The sequence below is a fragment of the Trachypithecus francoisi genome, unplaced genomic scaffold (assembly GCF_009764315.1).
Source record: "Trachypithecus francoisi isolate TF-2019V2 unplaced genomic scaffold, Tfra_2.0 Lachesis_group5, whole genome shotgun sequence".
Lineage (NCBI taxonomy): Eukaryota > Metazoa > Chordata > Mammalia > Primates > Cercopithecidae > Trachypithecus > Trachypithecus francoisi.
The window spans coordinates 29,549,376-29,567,826 of record NW_022681470.1 but is presented as its reverse complement, the minus strand read 5'-3'; the positions used below and the strand labels follow the sequence as shown (position 1 = coordinate 29,567,826).

The following is an 18,451-nucleotide window of genomic DNA, read 5'->3' as shown; positions in this document are numbered from 1 at the left end:
CCCGCCACCGTGCCTGGCTAATTTTTTGTATTTTTAGTAGAGACGGGGTTTCACTGTGTCAGTCAGGATGGTCTTGATCTCCCGACCTCGTGATCTGCCCACCTCGGCCTTCCAAAGTGCTGAGATTACAAGCGTGAGCCACCGCCCTCAGCCTGAAGTTTGGTTTTCTAAAAAGGGTCCCTGGATCTAGGGACAGCATGTACAGTTGTGGGTGTAGGTAACTGACCCAACACAAAGAGGGAGAGACCATGCATTGTGAATGGGAAATGCATCACACTCTTGCCGGCTTCCCCAACTCTGCTTTCAGAACACTAGTAGAAAGACCCTTGCTTTCCAGGCAGGAAGTTGGAATCTAGCCAACCAGTGTAAATTGACATAATACGATGCAAGAAACAGTGATGGTGAGGGCCACCTTCACTAAGATCCTTGTGTCAACTGAGCCATCTTTTTAATTTGAGTACAGAATATGCCAGGAGTCCAGGTACAGATTCTTACCTGTCCTTGGTTTATCTTGACCATTTGCTGATTGAAGTTCCTGCCCTTCAGCCTAGGCCAGCTAAAGACATTTCTTTCATATCAAACAATCATTCTGCTTTGCCCTGCTCCTGAAGCCTGCAGAGACGTGGTGGTGAGATAAGCAGCAGTAAATAAAAAGTAGCCACTCCATTTGACCACATTTCTATCACATGCCCAGAGCCTGGTCCATCCATCAGCCTCACCAGATGTCCCAAGTGTGCTGACTCTTATGTTTTTTGCTTGTAATCGTGCCCACTAACTTCCCCAAGAGGCTCCTATAAACTCTCAGGAAAACTAAAGACAGTCCATGGCCCAGAGACTGGTTAGTTTATCATCTCCTGGAAGCTGTCATTCAACAGGGGCAATGTTACACTTTCTACACACAGCGAGATCTATGCTTAGCACTCAAATTCTCAAAAGCTAAACAATACACTGTTTAGAGATTCACACAAGAGTGGTGATCTATAAACCTTAGTTGTTACAGGAAAGTAAAGATTTTTTAAAAAGTAAAGCTGTTCAGATCACACCTGGTCTAGCCTATGTACTCATGGCTCAAAGTAACACTAAAGACTCAGGTAACACTCTGGAAAACGTAATAGCACAAACACCACCTCTCTGGGGCCCTTCTAAAAGTGAGTAACATGAAGAAGTCAGAGGCCTTCTCCCTCCTATTGCACAGACCACACAGCTCTGACATCTAACACCAGTTGTGGCAGGAATGAGATTTTTGTGAGCACATAGGAAACATTTCTTGAAAACTCCCAAGTGTAGTTATGTGGCAAGGATAGTGGAGAAAAATCATCAAGGATTGGGCTCTCAAATCAGATTAAGTCAAACCCAGACTCCAAATCCTACTATCACCTTAGGCAATTTTCATAACTTAAGAGAAATTGTTTTCTTTATATGTAAAATAAGCATTTTTATGGTCACAATTTTTTTGTTATTGCTCAATAAAGGACATTCACCAGTTTGCTGAACAAATACTTATGGAGCATGTATTATATGTTAGGCACTGAATTGGAATTTAGAAAGCATCAATTTTAAAAAAATGTTTATTTCTCTGTCTTTATGGACCTCGTATTCTAAAAGGGGCTATAAACAAACAATAAATAGAGTAGGTAAATATGCAATATGTTAGAAAGTAAGCCCTGTGGAGTGGGGGAGAGCATGATGAGGGAGATTAGGAGTTTCAGGGAGGAGAAATTTGCAATTTTAAATAACTTGATTAAAATAGACTTTGTTCAGAAGAAAACAATTCAGCAGAGGCTTAAAGGATGAGGGACTGCAAGCCATAATGCAAATAAATGCTTTTACTACACATGACTCATGACAAAGTAGATGCTCAATTACAAAATGTTGATGAGGGGGAGGAAGAGGAGAATGAAGAGAATTTGTGAGTGCTCAAAGTCCCAAATTAGCAGGTGAATGGGGTAACGGGCTATAAAATTTCAGCTCATCTGAGGAGCAAGATATTTTTTCATAATAGTAACTATCATTTGTTAAGCATTTCCTATGTGCTAAGCATACCGATAATTTCTAAAATATTCTATCACATCTAATTCCTGCAAATAACCCTGTGAGGTCAAACTGAGGCAGAGAGATAAGTAATTTGCTCAAGGGACACACAGCTGCCAGTAAATTAGAGGCAGCAAGAATTTTGAACACATGTGTCTGAGGTTGGAGCTCTTAGCCGCTAACGTGGCTCTGCCTCTCAGATTTGTTCTCAGACCCATTGAGACTAGTGGAAGTGTGGGTCACATGGAGAGGACAGAGGAATGGAGTAACAGGGCCAGGACTATATAGTTCCTTTGTCTGCATTCAATCATGTTGCCTTGCTAAGCTAGCCTAATCTGAATAATATATGAATTAGACATAAGGTCTTCTAGACAGTAAGCCTCCATGAATAGAATATAAAAAGCCATTATAGAATCACCTCCTAAGGTTTTTAAAAATAATAGATTAGCTCTTCTTCAAGCTAGACAGGCTTTCCCAAAGCATGATCCTTAGCACCCCAGACTCAAGAGATGCTACACAATAAAATAAAAGTCAGTGATCCTAGAGGTGTGAGAGGCCTTACGTCTGCAGCACCCACACAGTGCCTGGCATATAAGAGGACTCAATAATGCATATGTGTTGACTGACTCCCAAGGAAAGCTGTGCAACTTTGTCTAATCCAGTGTCCCGCATACACAGCTGAATGCAAAAGCCTTCTGTCCCCTGACCTAGCCTATCATAGGGAAAGCGGCTCTGTGGGACTGAGGCATGCCACTGCACATGGGGAGGAAAGGGATAGTTCATCCAAGATTCACCTCAATCTAGAGAAAACATTTAGTTTAAATTTAAGCGCAAATCACAGTTTAGATAGAAAGCTCTCGTGCATTAAAATGTTGAGGGTAAAATACGAAGACCTTGAAATATGAGAAAACAAAACTGAGAAATTTTACCCTGTGCCTTGGTTTCACAGGGTAATAGGCAGAAACTGAAACCAACAGACATTTCTGTTGACAAGTTCACCTTCCCAAGCCCTACAGCCCAGGAAGATTGTCATATTATTTAAAATAAGCAAGAGACTCTTCACCACAAAGCTGAAGGGCAAAGCAAGTCTGCCACACTCCTCAAGGGACACACAGCCAGAAGGGCTCACCTAAATGCAGAAACGCTGAAAAGAAAGGGGGAGGGAAAGCGAGATGCCTCCTCCCCCACTTTCTCTGACTGAGACTCTGAAGTCTGCTTCCTGCTGCATGAGTGACAAGGACTTAGCCGGCCCTAAAACACCAAAAAATGGGGGAAGTGACACCGGGTGACATTCTCCATAAGAGAGATGAGTAATAGTCTCAAAAAGTGCATGGTCTACTACCCCTACAGACTTTAGCATGACACCTCCCCCACCGAAACAGTGAGCCAGCAACAACTAGCAAATGTCGCAGAAAATAAATCTCTTACAGTTGGGTCCCTCCTCAGCTGAGGTTTCAGAGGAGGGAGGCCAGCCAAGAATACAGAAGTCGTGAAAAGTCTGGCCATGTAAACCCCTTGGGTGCTTTTATACACAGGCGCTATAACTGAGCATCCCTCAGTGCCAAGGCCTATGTTAAGTTTCTTTTTTAAATACTCTTATTTAAATAAATGTAGAGGGCAGTCACAATCAGCTTAGTTAATAACGCAAATATCGGAAACTAAAGGGGGTCAAAGAAGAGATGTACATTATACACACATATACACACACCCCTTCCGCCATTCCTGGTCTATTATTTTATAAATTAAGATCTTTAGAGCAAGTAGCGCATTCAAGCAAGCCTGCCTTGTCTGAGTACCAGTAGAAAAGGGATGTTTGTGTGTTGATGACAGATGAACGATTAGGGATCTTCTAGCTTGATTTTCAGGTCCTGAGATGGTGCCACTTCCTTATTTCTCCTGTTGCTGCTCTGAGTTACTACAGAGGTCTGGTCACATGCACCCTAAGTGAGGACACCTCAGCCAAACATTGGGCCCTAGGGACAGCAAAGTTGTAGCTACTGTTTACACTTTTGCCAGGTCAAGGGTCTTTTCACTCAGGCCTTATTATGATATGGGATTAATAATGCTATCCCTGGGATGATCCTTCCACCTTCACCACCATCAACAACACTGCAATCCTCTCCTTGTCCCCAAACTGTCTGAGTACATAAGCAAATAGACATGGCTAGAGGAAAATGATGAATTCTACTCTCATGTTCAGGTCATGGAGTACATATCTGGCACATAGTAAATTAAATATCTGTTAACAAGTATTTGTTGTTAAGTTGTTCATTTGTTTTATAGAGACAGGTTCTCACTCAGTTGTCCAGACTGGAATGCAGTGATGCGATCACAGCTCACTGTAACCTTGAACTCCTTTGCTCAAATGATTCTCCTGCCTCAGCATCCTGGAGAGCTAGGACTACACGTGAGCACCACCATGCCCAGCTAATGCTTTTTGTCTTTTGTGGAATCAAGGGTCCTAGTATGTTAGGCTGGTCTCAAACTCCTGGCCTCAAGTGATCTTTCTACCTTGGCCTTCTAAAGGGATTACTGATATAAGCTACAGCACCTGGCCTATTTGTTGTTAAATGAAAACATAGTCTTCCTTAGGAGGTAAGATGAGTGACAAATTACTTGAAAACTTGGTCAGGTGTTTCACATTTATGTAAATGGATGAGATTAAAGGACGGAACCCATGAATGAACTTTGGTGGGGTGAGCGGGAGCGGGGTGGTCCAGAGTTTTTGTCTTGTTATTTTTTGTGTGTTTTAATGAACTCCTCATGTGCTATGAATAAGAAATCTATAAGTTGTATATGTTATTCTTACAGAATGTTGTCTCCCACAAGTACCTTGAAGTACATGAGTGTTAGAATACTACTACATTATAGAATGAGGTGGGAAGAAAGTGAGATCCTTGCATAAAACAGAAATCTTAAAGAACTGTAATAGGAATTGATATGAGGTACTCTTAGTCTCTCTCCTTTGATAGTACTTTACCTCACTTTATAACCTAATAAGTTTGTGCCTTTAGCTTCACTAAACACAGTTCAAGAGTCAAAGGCAAAGCCTCATCATTTTGCCTTTCTTGTCATCCTCACCCAGTGACTCTTTTTTTCCCCTCAAGCTGCACCCATTTCCATGATTTGACCTTCTATAATTCCTTCAACTATTCCTTCAAAGCTCAATACTGATACCCTTTTCTCCCGTATTCCCATTTTTTTCAAGTTTCCCATCTTTTTCTCCTACCCTGAAAATTCCCCACTCCCTGTTTGTTCATCCCTCTTTATTTCATGCACTTCTTCTTACTCATCCAATTTGACCTTCGTATTTGCTTTTCTTGTGGGGTTACCCATATTTTTTCTTACTTTCTCTTTTCCATCTTTGTCACACCTCCTGCAAAAAAAAGAAAAAAGAAAAAAAACACCTTTTCTCCTAGAATCCCACTTCCCTGCTCTTCTCCCTAAGTTATTCTTACCTTTCTGCTCCTCTTGAATTATATAAAGCTTGACTTCTACATTCTTACTTAGAAAGAAAATGTAATGATTCTTAAATGTCCATTACTTGTGTCCTTGGATTTTACCCCAGAACATTTTCAGCTTCACCTAGAGTTTTTTTAGATCAATATTGGCATATAATAGGACCTCCTTGTTTCAAGCTTCTTCCCTGGCCTACTCAGTGTAGTAAAGGAAAACACATAACCTTTAGCAAATTGGAAGGGACAAAACTGACAAAACCGTAGAACACTCAACTTGCTCTTCTTCTTATTTCCTCCTTCTGTGTAACTTCTCTCTGGCAAATTGTGCCATATTATATCAACTTGCATATGAGTGATTATCATATCGTTTTCTATTATAAATAGTCACATATTAGTGACTATTATAAAAGGCTATATTTCTTAATGATTAAATAGAAGAATAAAAGAGATCAATAAGAGGAGAAAAGACTATTACTTCTCTCTAATAGTTGCTCAGTAAATGGTATTGAAAATTCATAGGACATTAATATAATACTGACTCTGGAGGGAAAATACAAAGCAGGCTTCCAAAGTATCCAAAATAAGATAATTTTCATTATCATTTCATATCTAGCAGAACCTGATATTTGTCTCTTCAATGAATCGAAGCTGAACATTAGGTAATGTGTAAAATGCATGTCGCCTCACAGATCTTGACATCTACAGTTAATTAGTTAGTTTAAGTGCAGCATGTGGGCTAACGTGAATAAATTCTTGTTAGAAGAAATAGAGGCACAGCAGATGAAGGATAACCTATATTTTCCTTCTTTATACAACTGTTTCTCTTATCTGGCCACATCACTTCATACTTAACTACTCAGGATCTCTACCCATTGCACTGTCTGTTCTCTCGCCTTAACCTTGACTATAAATTTCCTTTTTTTTTTTTTTTTTTAGATGAAGTCTCACTTTGTCACCCAGACTGGAGTGCAGTGGTGCTATCTTAGCTCACTGCAACCTCCACCTCCCAAGTTCAAGTGATTCTCCTGCCTCAGCTTCCCTAGTAGCTGGGATTACAGGCCCCTGCCACTGTGCCTGACTAATTTTTGTGTTTTTAGTAGAGATGGGATTTCATCATGTTGGCCAGGCTGGTCTTGAACTCCTGACCTCAAATCATTCATGTTGGCCTCCCAAAGTTCTGAAATTACAGGCATGAACCACCATGCCAGACCAAATTTCTTGAGAAAAAAATCTGTATCCTGTGGGGGGCGGGGGGAAGAACTAACATGTATTTACTATTGTCAGGTACTACATTCCTTAATCCATTTTACACTGACATGCTTTCATTCATTTTATACTGATAACAGTTCTGCAAAGTACATATCACTGTTCCCATTTTAGAAATGAAAAACCTGAGATACAGAAAATTTAAATCTCTTGTTCCAGATCACCTGGACAGAAAGTAGGAAGACCAGGATTCAATCTCAAATTAATCTGTCACTACTCTTCTAGTCTTCCTACTTGCATAGGACCTTCCCCAGTTTTAGACATATAATAGGTACTCAGAGAATACATATGGCTGACTTTGCCTTTAAGAAAGACTTCCAAGGTGATAACTGTAAAGCCAAGCCAAGAAGTCTCTCTTCTCATCTCAGGTTTTATTCTTGCCCCAAATCTTGGTTGTTATTCTGACAATATTATCCCTCCCATCCCTGGCACTTGAGACTGTTGTTCTTTTATTTCCCTTATACAACAGTTCCCACTTAAAAATTCCTTACCCAGCATTCTATAACCTTAAAATGTCTGGACCTCCATGACAGTCATACAACTAATAATTTATTCATGTGTACATGAAAGGCAGATCTCTTCTGTGTGCCTTCTTTCTCCCATTGTACCTGGCATGGTGCTGTATTGCACTACCATCATCATGACCTTGATCTGGGTGATGGTTACACTAGTGTATTCACTTTGTGAGAATTCACCAGCCCTGTGATTTATGTACTTTACTGTGTCTAATATATAGCTCTAGAAAAATATTACATAAAATAGAGAAAATATGCTCAGACATCCCTGCTCTCCAACACAGCAATGACTCTTATAGAAAATACAAATATGTATTACGGATTTTAATACTTAATTTTTACCAATTTATTCTAATGAATTAATGAGGAATGTAGACAGACAATGCACAGGATATTTGAGGCAAAGTTATTAATAATACTGAAAATAGCAAAACTGCCCAATGTGAAGGAACTCCTTATTAGAATACATCTATTTGATGGAATATTCTGTTTTCAAATAATTATATTTAAAGACATGAGAAAATGTTAATTATATAATGTTAAGGGAAAAAACATAAACTACCACATAATAATTTGTTAAAAAATATACTAATAGATATATACATGTTTGTGTATGTCTGTATCCATATAGGGTATATATCATGTAAATATATTCATAGGAACCAAAAAATCACCTCAATATGTCATCAGTATTTATTTCTTAAGGGTGGATTATGAGTAGTTTTAATTTTTGTGTTTACATTATTCATATTTTCCAACTTGGACTTATTCCTCAAATCCACCATCTTCTTAGCCACCAAACACAATATCTTCCACTTCCGAAATCTCTTTTCTTCTCATGATGCATGATGACTACAGTCAGATGAAAATCAATAAATTTTATGGAAATGCATATAATAAAATCCAGAAGGAAAGATATTTAAGTGGTGATGAACTTATATATACATGTGACTTTTTTTTCTACTTCTGTGTACTTTTGTGCACTTTCTAAATTTTTTCTTATGGTCCGGAGAGAAAAAGCTTTTAAAGATGAGGGAAGGAAATGTTTTCAGAATGGCAGTGTAATAGCCTCCAAAAATCTGCCCCTCCATAAGAGCAATGAGAATACTGGGGAAAAAAATGTCAAAATCAGCTTTTTCAGAAATCTGGTAATTAACCAAAGGTTTGCAAAGGTAAGAGGGGCATTTATTCAAGAAAAATTGCTAAGTATCATTAAGACCACTGGGTTTTGTGGCATTTGATCTCGCATATTTTCATCTTCCTCTACTCAGTTCTACAATAGTCTTGAAATCCCAGCAATCTTGGAACCATGGAAGCTGTGAAACCAGCAGTCTAGCAGCCACTGAAAGATCCAGAATGGTTTTGAACCTCCCCAAAAAGCCCCATCCCTGGAGAATCATCTAGCAACTCCCTGGAAAAGCCCTATTCATAAGGTTTGTTATCTGACCAGACTCAGAGCTCCCACAATGAGAAAAGTTCTATCTCCATTAACACTTGTTGAAAACAATCTGCTAATTGTTTAACATTGCAGTGGCCTGTGGCATTGATATCAGTTGAGGCAAACAAGAAGCTTGTCAGAAAACTTTATGAAAAATCTGGGGAATAAGACACTTCTGGGGGCTTTGAAAAACTCCAGCTTATTCCTGGGGATCCAGAAGGATGCTTGCATTAGAGAGCTATGTGCATCCCCAAGACTTCAAAAGTATTGAAAGCCTGCCCCAAAACACCCACAAAGAGCCTCTCAGTAAAGGGTGAGAAATTTATTAACAAAAGATATTTAAGAAAACTCCTGCCTAATCCTTAGCTGAACAAGCTAAACAAGGAGTGATTTCTATGACTTCATTTCACAAATAATACAGACTTTACAGAATTAATGCAGAAAAGTTAATAAACAAATAGCCACAGCAACAACAACCAACAACAACAAAAAACACTGGAGGAGGCAGGAAGTCTGATTTCCAGAACTGCTACTTTGTATTATTTTAAATGTCCACTATTCAGCAAAAACATTAAAAGACACACAAAGAAATAGGGAACTATGGCGCCCCCCCCCACACACACACAAACACACACACAGTCTCTTTCTCTCTCTCTCTCTCTCACACACACACACACACACACACACAAGCAGTCAGTAGAAAATGTACTATCAGATGGAGATAAGGAACTTTTAGGAATGGGAATAAAGGTCACTCTTGCTATGCAAAGAGACTGGCAGCATCTTTTGCTTCTGCCCTAGAGATCTATAAAACTTTGAACTTGAGAGAGATGATTTAGAGTATCTGGTGAAAGAAATTCCTAAGTGGCAAAGCATTTAAGAGGAAGCAGAGCATAAAAATTTGGAAAATTTGCAGTCTGATAATGTGATAGAAAAGAAAACCTCATTTTCTGGGGAGAAATTCAAGCCAGCAGTAGAAATTTGCATAATCACCAAGATAATGAGGAAACTGTCTCCAGGGCATGTAAGAGATGCAGCAGTCCCTCCCATCATAGGCCTGGAGGCCTAGGAGGGAAAATTGGTTTCATGGGCTGGGCCCAGGGCCCCCCTGCTCTATGTAGCCTCAGAACATAGTGCCCTGCATCCCAGCTGCTTCAGCTCTAGCTGTGGCTAAAAGGGGAAAATGTACAGCTCAGGCCATTGTTTCAGAGGGTTCAAGTCCCAAGCCTTGGCACCTTATGCATAGTACTGGGCCTGTGGGTACATAGAAGTCAAGAATTGAGGTTTGGAAACTTCCACCTAGATTTCAGAGGATGTATGGAAATGCTTGATGTTTAGGCAGAAGTTTGCTGCAGAAACAGAGCCCTCATGGAGAACTTTTGCTAGGGTCATGCAGAAGGGAAATGTGGGGTTGGAGCCCCCACAGACAGTACCCACTGTGACACTGCCTGATGGAACTGTGAGAAGAGGGCCACCATCCTCCAGACCACAGAATGGTAGATCCACTAACAGCTCACACCATGCACCTGGAAAAGCCACAGAAACTCAATGCCAGCCCATGAAAGCAGCCTGGGAATGGGCTGTACCCTGAGGAGCCACAGGGGCAAAGCTGCTCAAGGCTGTGGGAGTCCACCTCTTGCCTAAGTGTGCCCTGGATGTAAGACATGGAGTCAAAGGAGATCATTTTGGAACTTGAAGGTTTAATGACTGCCCTTTTGGATTTTGGATTTGCACAGGAGCTGTAACCCCTTTGTTTTGGCCAATTTCTCCCATTTTGAATGTGTGTATTTACACAATGCCCTGTACCCCAACGTGTGTATTTACCCAATGCCTGTACCAAAACCAAGTAACTAACTTGCTTTTGATTTTACAGGCTCATAGATGGAAGGGATTTGCCTTGTCCCAGATGAGACTTTGGACTTGACCTTTTGAGTTAATGCTGGAATGAGTTAAGACTTTGAGGAACTGTTGGAAAGGTATGACTGTGTTTTGAAATGTGAGGACATGAGATTTGGGAGGGACCAGGAGTGGAATAATATGGTTTGAATGTGTACTCACCCAAATCTCATCTTGAATTATAGTTCCCATAATCTCTGTATGTCATGGGAGGGCCCCGGTGGGAGGTAATCAAATCATGGGGACAATTTCCCCCATACTCTTCTCATGATAGTGAGTAAGTTCTCATGAAATCTGATGTTTTATAAGGGGTTTCCCCTTCACGCGGCTCTCATACTTAACTTTGCTGCTGCCATGTGAAGACAGACATGTTTGCTTCCCCTTCTGCCATGATTGTAAGTTTCCTGAGGCCTCCCCAGACATGCTGAACTGTGAGTCATTTAAACCTCTTTCCTTTATAAATTATCCAGTCTCAGGTATGTCTTTATTAGCAGCATTAGAATTAACTAATGCAAACATCTATAGAACACTGCTGCCTTCCACTCCTCCACCATATCAAGAGCAGAATACATGTTTTTCTCAAGAGCACATGCAGCATTCTCCAGTATTGACCATAAGTTAGGCTATAAAGCAAATCAATACAATTAAAAGGTTGAAAGTATGTGAAGTACATTTTGTGACTATAGGAAAAAGGCTGTTTTTCTGTACTCACAGAACTTCTGACAACAAATGTGTGGATTTTCCACAGCAAATAATTATCCAGTTCTCTCTGGATACCAACTGGGTATCATATAATTCAATTCAATTCTGACTGTATCTACCTGGAGTTAGCATCAGATCTCACAAATTAAGGGGCTCAGCTGCATACATACTTCAGTCATCAATTACATGTCCAGGCCTCCTGTACCTCTGGCTTACCAGCTATACATCAGTTTCCCACAACCCCCTCCTCAGGGTTGATCATTTGCTTTGTGAAAGTTATCAGAATCAAAATGGAATCACTTGTGTTTAAAAAAAAATACTGCAAAATAGAGCTGGGAAAGGGCATGAAGAGAGAGTTCTCACACTTGTATGCCTGATAACAAAACTATCACAAAAGAGAGCAAAAACCACAACCTTATGCAGAGGCCATTGCAGCCTTCCACAGAAATACTTCTACAAGGATATCTGCCCAGAAACCACTTGGCACCACCCTTTTTATTGACTATTGTAGCCAAGGATAATAATTTCAAAAAAAAATCATATAATTCTCTTCAGTTTTTTTGTGAAAACCTTTGTCTTCCTTTGCCTCCCTGAGTATGCACAGTTTACTACGCACACATATTCCCATTGCAATGTCCTAGTCCCAAGTAAATATCCTTTTCTTTTAGAGAGCCTCTGTCTATTATTTAGGTTTACTTAAATGATGTCAGAAATGGGACCTGAAGAAAGATCACTATCACAAGAAATTGTTGATTCTTGGAACCAATATGCAGTACTCAAAAGAGCTCTTTGAGCTCACCATTGCCATAGCTTGCCTTTTCTGCCCTGGTGAGTCTTTTCTTAGGCCAAGCCTTCCTATTTTTGGTAGAGGCTTTTGATATTATTTGAAATGTAGTTTGATTGTAAGGACCTCTTAATAAAGAACCTTACATGCCCCCCGCAATGATAAAAAAAAAAAAAAATACCTTTTGCCTTCTCTGGTAAATCCTTCCAGGTATAAAGACAGAGTACTCTGGTTTCTACTTTTTACCTGTGAGGCATATCTTTTCTGCTGAATTCAATTTGGCCTATATACCTAATTCAATATTTTGTTTTATCTGCATGCCCAAGTTAAAACTTTTGTGAATACTTTTATCTTGGTTTGATTTAATTTGGTCTGTACATGATTCGGCTCTTTTCCATTGCTTATTTGCAAAAATCTTCCAAGAGTGAAATAAGCATTCTAAGTGATGCATGCAAGATGGTTAATTAAAAGTTACTATGGCAGTCATTATCATCTAAACTCCTGACATGCCCTGACAGAATTTATAGGATTTTCTTTGCTCTTAAGAAATTAATAAGACATAGAATGGGTTTCTCAAACATTAAGGCATGCCAGGTTTTCTGGGAATCCAGCTAACTACATATTATGGTCTCTTCCCATGAATATTTTTAAACCAGTGGGCAAATTATGTCAAGGAAAGTGTAGAATGCCGATGGCCATTATTCAAAATCTCTTTAAAAATATCTGCAACTATGGAATTAACATGCAGAGTCTACTGAGTTCTCTATCTCTCTCTCTTTTTGTTCCTGCTAATTTTGAATCTGCTGACTTGTCTACTGGTGTTGAGATAAAACTTACTGTCCATGGCATTCTAGCCAAAATTTTTTCAATGTCCTTAAAGGGCTTTCAAATTAATGACTTCACAAATTGCAACAGCTTCATGGTAACCAACAACCTAGGTGCCACTTGGAAAGGTAAATTTAGGTTTTCTTGATCAACAATCACTTAGGGGATGAAATAGCTAATTGAAAGATTAATAATCTAAAAGGAAAGAACTAGATAAATATGTTTACAAAGGTAAGGCTTTCAGATCAAACAGGTCACAATCCTGAACTCAGAGCAATAATATAAGACACCTTTTTCCAGCACAAAATTTTTTGTGTCTGCCATATAGGGGCCAAAAAGAAAATTTAAAAACTGCTAAAATGCTCCCCTACCCACAATTGACTGACTGGTCAAACAAACCAGACCAGGAAACAAAACAGATCCAAGGCCACTTGGAGATTTTTGTTTTCATATACAATTCAGCCAGTCCTAGCTAAAATGTAAACATTGCTAATTTAAACTCATTTGAAAATGTAAAAAGAGGAACATGTGGTGAAAGAGGATTTTTAAAAATCAAACTGCTTCAGAATTGCTTGACCCAAAATTTTGGTCCACAGCCTTCACTAGATTACCTACTGGGGCAAATAAAGTCTAGGCATGTGAACAGGTTCCAATTTTGTCAGAAATACAATTTGGTCCCAATAGTTTTTTTTAATACACAAGGAAATTTGTGTTACTATCTCATAACGAACATTCTGAGATGAAAGCTGTAAGATCTTCGTGTGTGTGTGTGTGTGTGTGTGTATGATTTGATGTGTTTAATGCATGTGTACATATATTATGTCGTATGTTGCGGCTACATGGTAATATCTAGCAGTCAGTCAGAAATTTCTTAAAGAATTCTATTAAGATTGGCTTACAAACCAGGACCATATTGATTCACAGCCAAATTCTACCAGATATACTAAGAAGCTGGTACCATTCCTACTGAAACTATTTCTAAATATTGATAGGAGGGACTCCTCCCTAACCCATTCTCTGAGGCCAGTATCATTCTGATATCAAAACCTAGCAGAGACATAACAAAAAAAGAAAACTTCAGGCCAATATCCTTGATGAACATTGATGCAAAAATCTTCAACCAAATGCTAGCAAACTGAATTCAGCAGCACATCAAAGAGCGAATCCATCATGATCAAGTAGGCTTTATCCCTGGGATATAAGGTTGATTTAACATACACAGATTAATAAATGTAATTCATCACGTAAACAAAACTAAACACAAAAATCACATAATTATCTCAGTGGATGCAGAAAAGGCTTTCAATAAAATACAATACACTTTCAGATTAAAAACCATGAATAAACTAGATATTGAAGGAATATATCTCAAAATAATAAGAACTATATATAAGAAACCCACAGCTGACATTCTACAGGATGGGCAAAAGCTGGAAGCATTCCCCTTGAAAACCAGCACAAATAAGGGTGCCCTCTCTTACCACTCTTATTCAACATAGTATTGGAAGTCCTGGCCAGAATAATCAGGCAAGAGAAAGAAATAAAGGGTATTCAAATAAGAAAAGGGGAAGTCAGACTACCCCTGTTTTCAGATGACATATTGCTATATCTAGAAAATCCCAGAGTCTCTGCCCAAAAGCCACTTGAGCTGATAAACAACATCAGCAAGTTTACAGGATACAAAATCAATAGCAAATCAATAGCATTCTGTACATCAGCAACACCCAAGCTGAGAGCCAAATCAGAAATATAATCCCATTCACAATTGTCACAAAGAGAATAAAGTACTTAGGAAAACAGCTAGCCAGGGAGGTGAAAGATCTCTACAATGAAAATTACAAAAACTTCAAAGAAATCAGAGATGACACAAAGAAATGGAAAAACATTCCATGCTCATGGATAGGAAGAACCAATATTGTTAAATGTCCATACTGCTGAAAGCAATTTACAGATTCAATGCTATTCCCATCAAACTACCAATGACATTCTTTATAGAACTAGAAAAACTACTGTAAAAGTCAAATGGAACAAAAAAAGACCTTGAATAGCCAAATCAATCTTAAACAGAAAGAACAAAGCTAGAGACATCATGTTACCCAACTTCAAACTATACTACACAGCCACGGTAACCAAAACAACATAATTTAAGCACAAAAGCAGACACATAGAACAATGGACTAGAATAGAAACCGATAGCCATCTGATCTTTGACAAAACTGACAAAAACAAGCAATGAGGAAAGGACTTCCTTTTCAATAAATGGTGCTGGGATTAGCTGGCTAGCCATATGCAGAAAATTGAAACTGGACCACTTCTTTACACCATATACAAAAATCAAGATGGATTAAACACTTAAATGGCAAACCCAAAACTATAAAAGCTCTGGAAGATAACCCTGGAAATACCATTCAAGACATAGGAATGGGCAAATATTTAAGGACGAAGATGCCAAAAGTGATTGTAACAGAAGCAAAAATTGACAAACGGGATCTAATTAAACCAAAGAGCGTCTGCACAGCACAAGAAACTATCAACAGAGTAAATGGATACCTAGAGAATGGAAGAAAACATTTGGAAGCTATACATCTGACAAAGGTCTGATATATAGTATCTATAAGGAACTTATATTTACAAGCAAAAAACAAAAAATCTTATTAAAAAGTGGGCAGAGGACATGCACAGACATTTTCTAAAGAAGACACATGCAATACAACCAGCAAGCATATGAAAAAAATGTTCAATATCTTTAGAGAAATGCAAATCAAAACCACAATGAGATATCATCTGATACCAGTCAGAGTGGCTACTAATAAAAAGTCAAAGAATAACAGATGTTGGTGAGGGTGCAGCAAAATGGGGATGCTTATACCACTACTGGTGGGTGTGTGGGTTAGTTCAATCATTGTGAAAAGTGGTGTGGTGATTCCTCAAAGAGCTAAAAACAGAAATACCATTTGACCCAGCAATCCCATTACTGGGTATATACCCAAAGAAATATAAAACTGTGCTACCATAAAAACACATGCAAGTGTATGCACTGCAGCAATATAAACAACAGCAAAGACATAGAATCAACTTAAATCCCCATCAACAGCAGACTGGATAAAGAAAATATGGTACATATATACCATGTAATACTATGCAGCCATAAAAAAGAATGAGGTCATATCCTTTGCAGAAACATGGATGAAGCTGGAGGCCATTATCCTTAGCAAACTAACACAGGAACAGAAAACCAAATACCACATGTTCTCACTTATAAGTGGAGCTAAATAATGAGAACCAATAGGCACAAAGAGAAGAACAGACACTGGGGCCTACTTGAGGAGGGAGGTTAGGAGGAGCGAGAGAATCAGAAAACTATCAGGTGCTATGCTTAGTACCTCAGTGATGAAATAATCTGCACAAAAAAACCCCATGACAGAAGTTTACCTATATAACAAACCTGAATATGTACCCTTGAACCTAAAAAAAAATTTTTTTAAAAGACAATGGAAGAAAAAAAGACACTCCTGTCAATCCTGAAAATTCCAAGGGTTTTAAGAGTTATGTGCCAGAAACCAGGGACAATGATCAAACATATATTCCTTGTGATATGACCGTATCACACTGACCACATAGAATGAAACTAGAAATCAATGACAAAAAGAAATCTGGTAATATGACAATATGTGGAAATTAAACAATGTTTTTCTAAATAATAAACAGTTAAAATAATTAGAGGCTATATTGAGGTGTAATAAAGATGAAAGACGACAAAAATTTATGGGATGAAGCTGAAGCAGTGCTCAAAAGGAAAACTATAGCTGTAAATCCCAATATTAAAATAGAAGAAGGCCAGATGTGGTGGCATGTACCTGTAATCCCAGCACTTTGGGAAGCTGAGACAGGAATATTACTTATACCCAAGAGTTTGAGGCTGCTCTGACTGTCCCACTTCACTCCAGTCTGCACAATAAAGTGAGATCCTGTCTCTCTAAAAAAAGAAGTAGGATAACATTAGTAAATATAATGTTCCACCTTAAGAAACTAGAAAAAGATAGCAAACTAAATGCAAAGACACAGAAGGAAAAGAATACTAAAGATTAGAGTGGAAATAAAATAGCAAAACAATAGAAAAGCTCCACAAAATAAAATTAGATTCTATAAAAAAATTAACAAATTGATAACATTTAGGTGGGCTGACCAGGGGAAACCAGACAAGGCTCAGTTATTAAAATCATGAATGAAAGAGGACGCCATTACCAATTTTACTGAAAAAAAAGATAATAAGGAAATACTGGGGGCAATCATACGCCTACAAATTAGATAAATAAAATGGAAAAATTATTGGAAAGATACAAGCTACAGAAACTGACTCAAGAAGGATTGGAATATCTGAATGGATTACAACAAATAAAGTGATTAAATTAGTCTCCCTCCAAAAAAAAAAAAAAAAAAAAAAACAACTCAATGGCCTCAGTGGAATCTATGTTTAAGGAAGAATTAATACCAACTGTTTGCAAACTCTTCTGAAACGTAGAAAAGAAGGGAACACTTTCCAATTTATTCTATGGGGCCAGTGTTACCCTAAAATCAAAGCCAGAAAAAAGACATGACAAAGGAAAACTACAGAACAATAACTCTTAGTAATAGAGAATCAAAAATATTTAACATAATACTAGCAACCTATTTCTAGAAACATATATAAAGGATTACACACCATGACAGAGTAGGATTTATCCCAGAAATGCAAGATTGGCTTAACATGCAATAATCATTCGATGTAATACATCATATGAGTAGAATGAAAGACAGAAACCAGAAGACTATTTCAACGGAGGCAGTAAAAAGCATTTGAAATATTCAAGAAACCATGAATGGAAGGGGACTTTCTTGACCTAATGACGGTCTATGAAAAACCCACAGATAAGATCATAGTTAATGGTGAAGCTGAATGCTTTACCCTTAAGATCAGGGATAAAACAAAGGTATCTGTTTTCACCACTTCTATCCTACAGTGCACTAGAAATTCTGTCAAGGAAATCAGGAAAGAAAAAACAAATGACAGGAACTCAAGTTGGAAAGGAAGAAATAAAGCTATCTCTATTTGCAAACAACATAATTTTAAATATGGAGAATTCTAAGAAATTCTGAAATGACTATTAGAATTTAAAAAGGAGTCCATCAAATTTTCAGGATACAATGAAAATATACAAAAACTAACTGCATTTTTATACACTAGCAATAAGCAACCTAAAAACTTAAGAAAACAAATTTTACTTATAATAGCATCAAAAAAATTAAATATTAACAAAAGAAGTACAAGACATACACTGAAATAACAAATCACTGTTGAAAGACATTTTATTTTATTATTTTATTCATTTACTTATTTTTTTTTTTCTGAGATAGAGTCTCACTCTGTCACCCAGCGCCCAGACTGAAGTGCAATGGTGCGATCTCGGCTCACTGCAACCTCTGCCTCCCAGGTTCAAATGATTCTCCTGCCTCAGCCTCCTGAGTAGCTGGTATTACAGGTGTGTGCCACCATGCC

General features: G+C 38.2%; 1 long non-coding RNA gene across 1 annotated transcript in view; it reads right to left on the bottom strand.

Moving 5' to 3' along the window:
- Positions 1–500: 500 nt before the first annotated feature.
- Positions 501–18,451, bottom strand: part of LOC117075555 — a 119,441-nt gene continuing 101,490 nt past the window's right edge. Inside the window, exon 4 of the long non-coding RNA XR_004434051.1 lies at positions 501–612. This is a non-coding gene — a long non-coding RNA (uncharacterized LOC117075555). The remainder of the gene's footprint in view (positions 613–18,451) is intronic.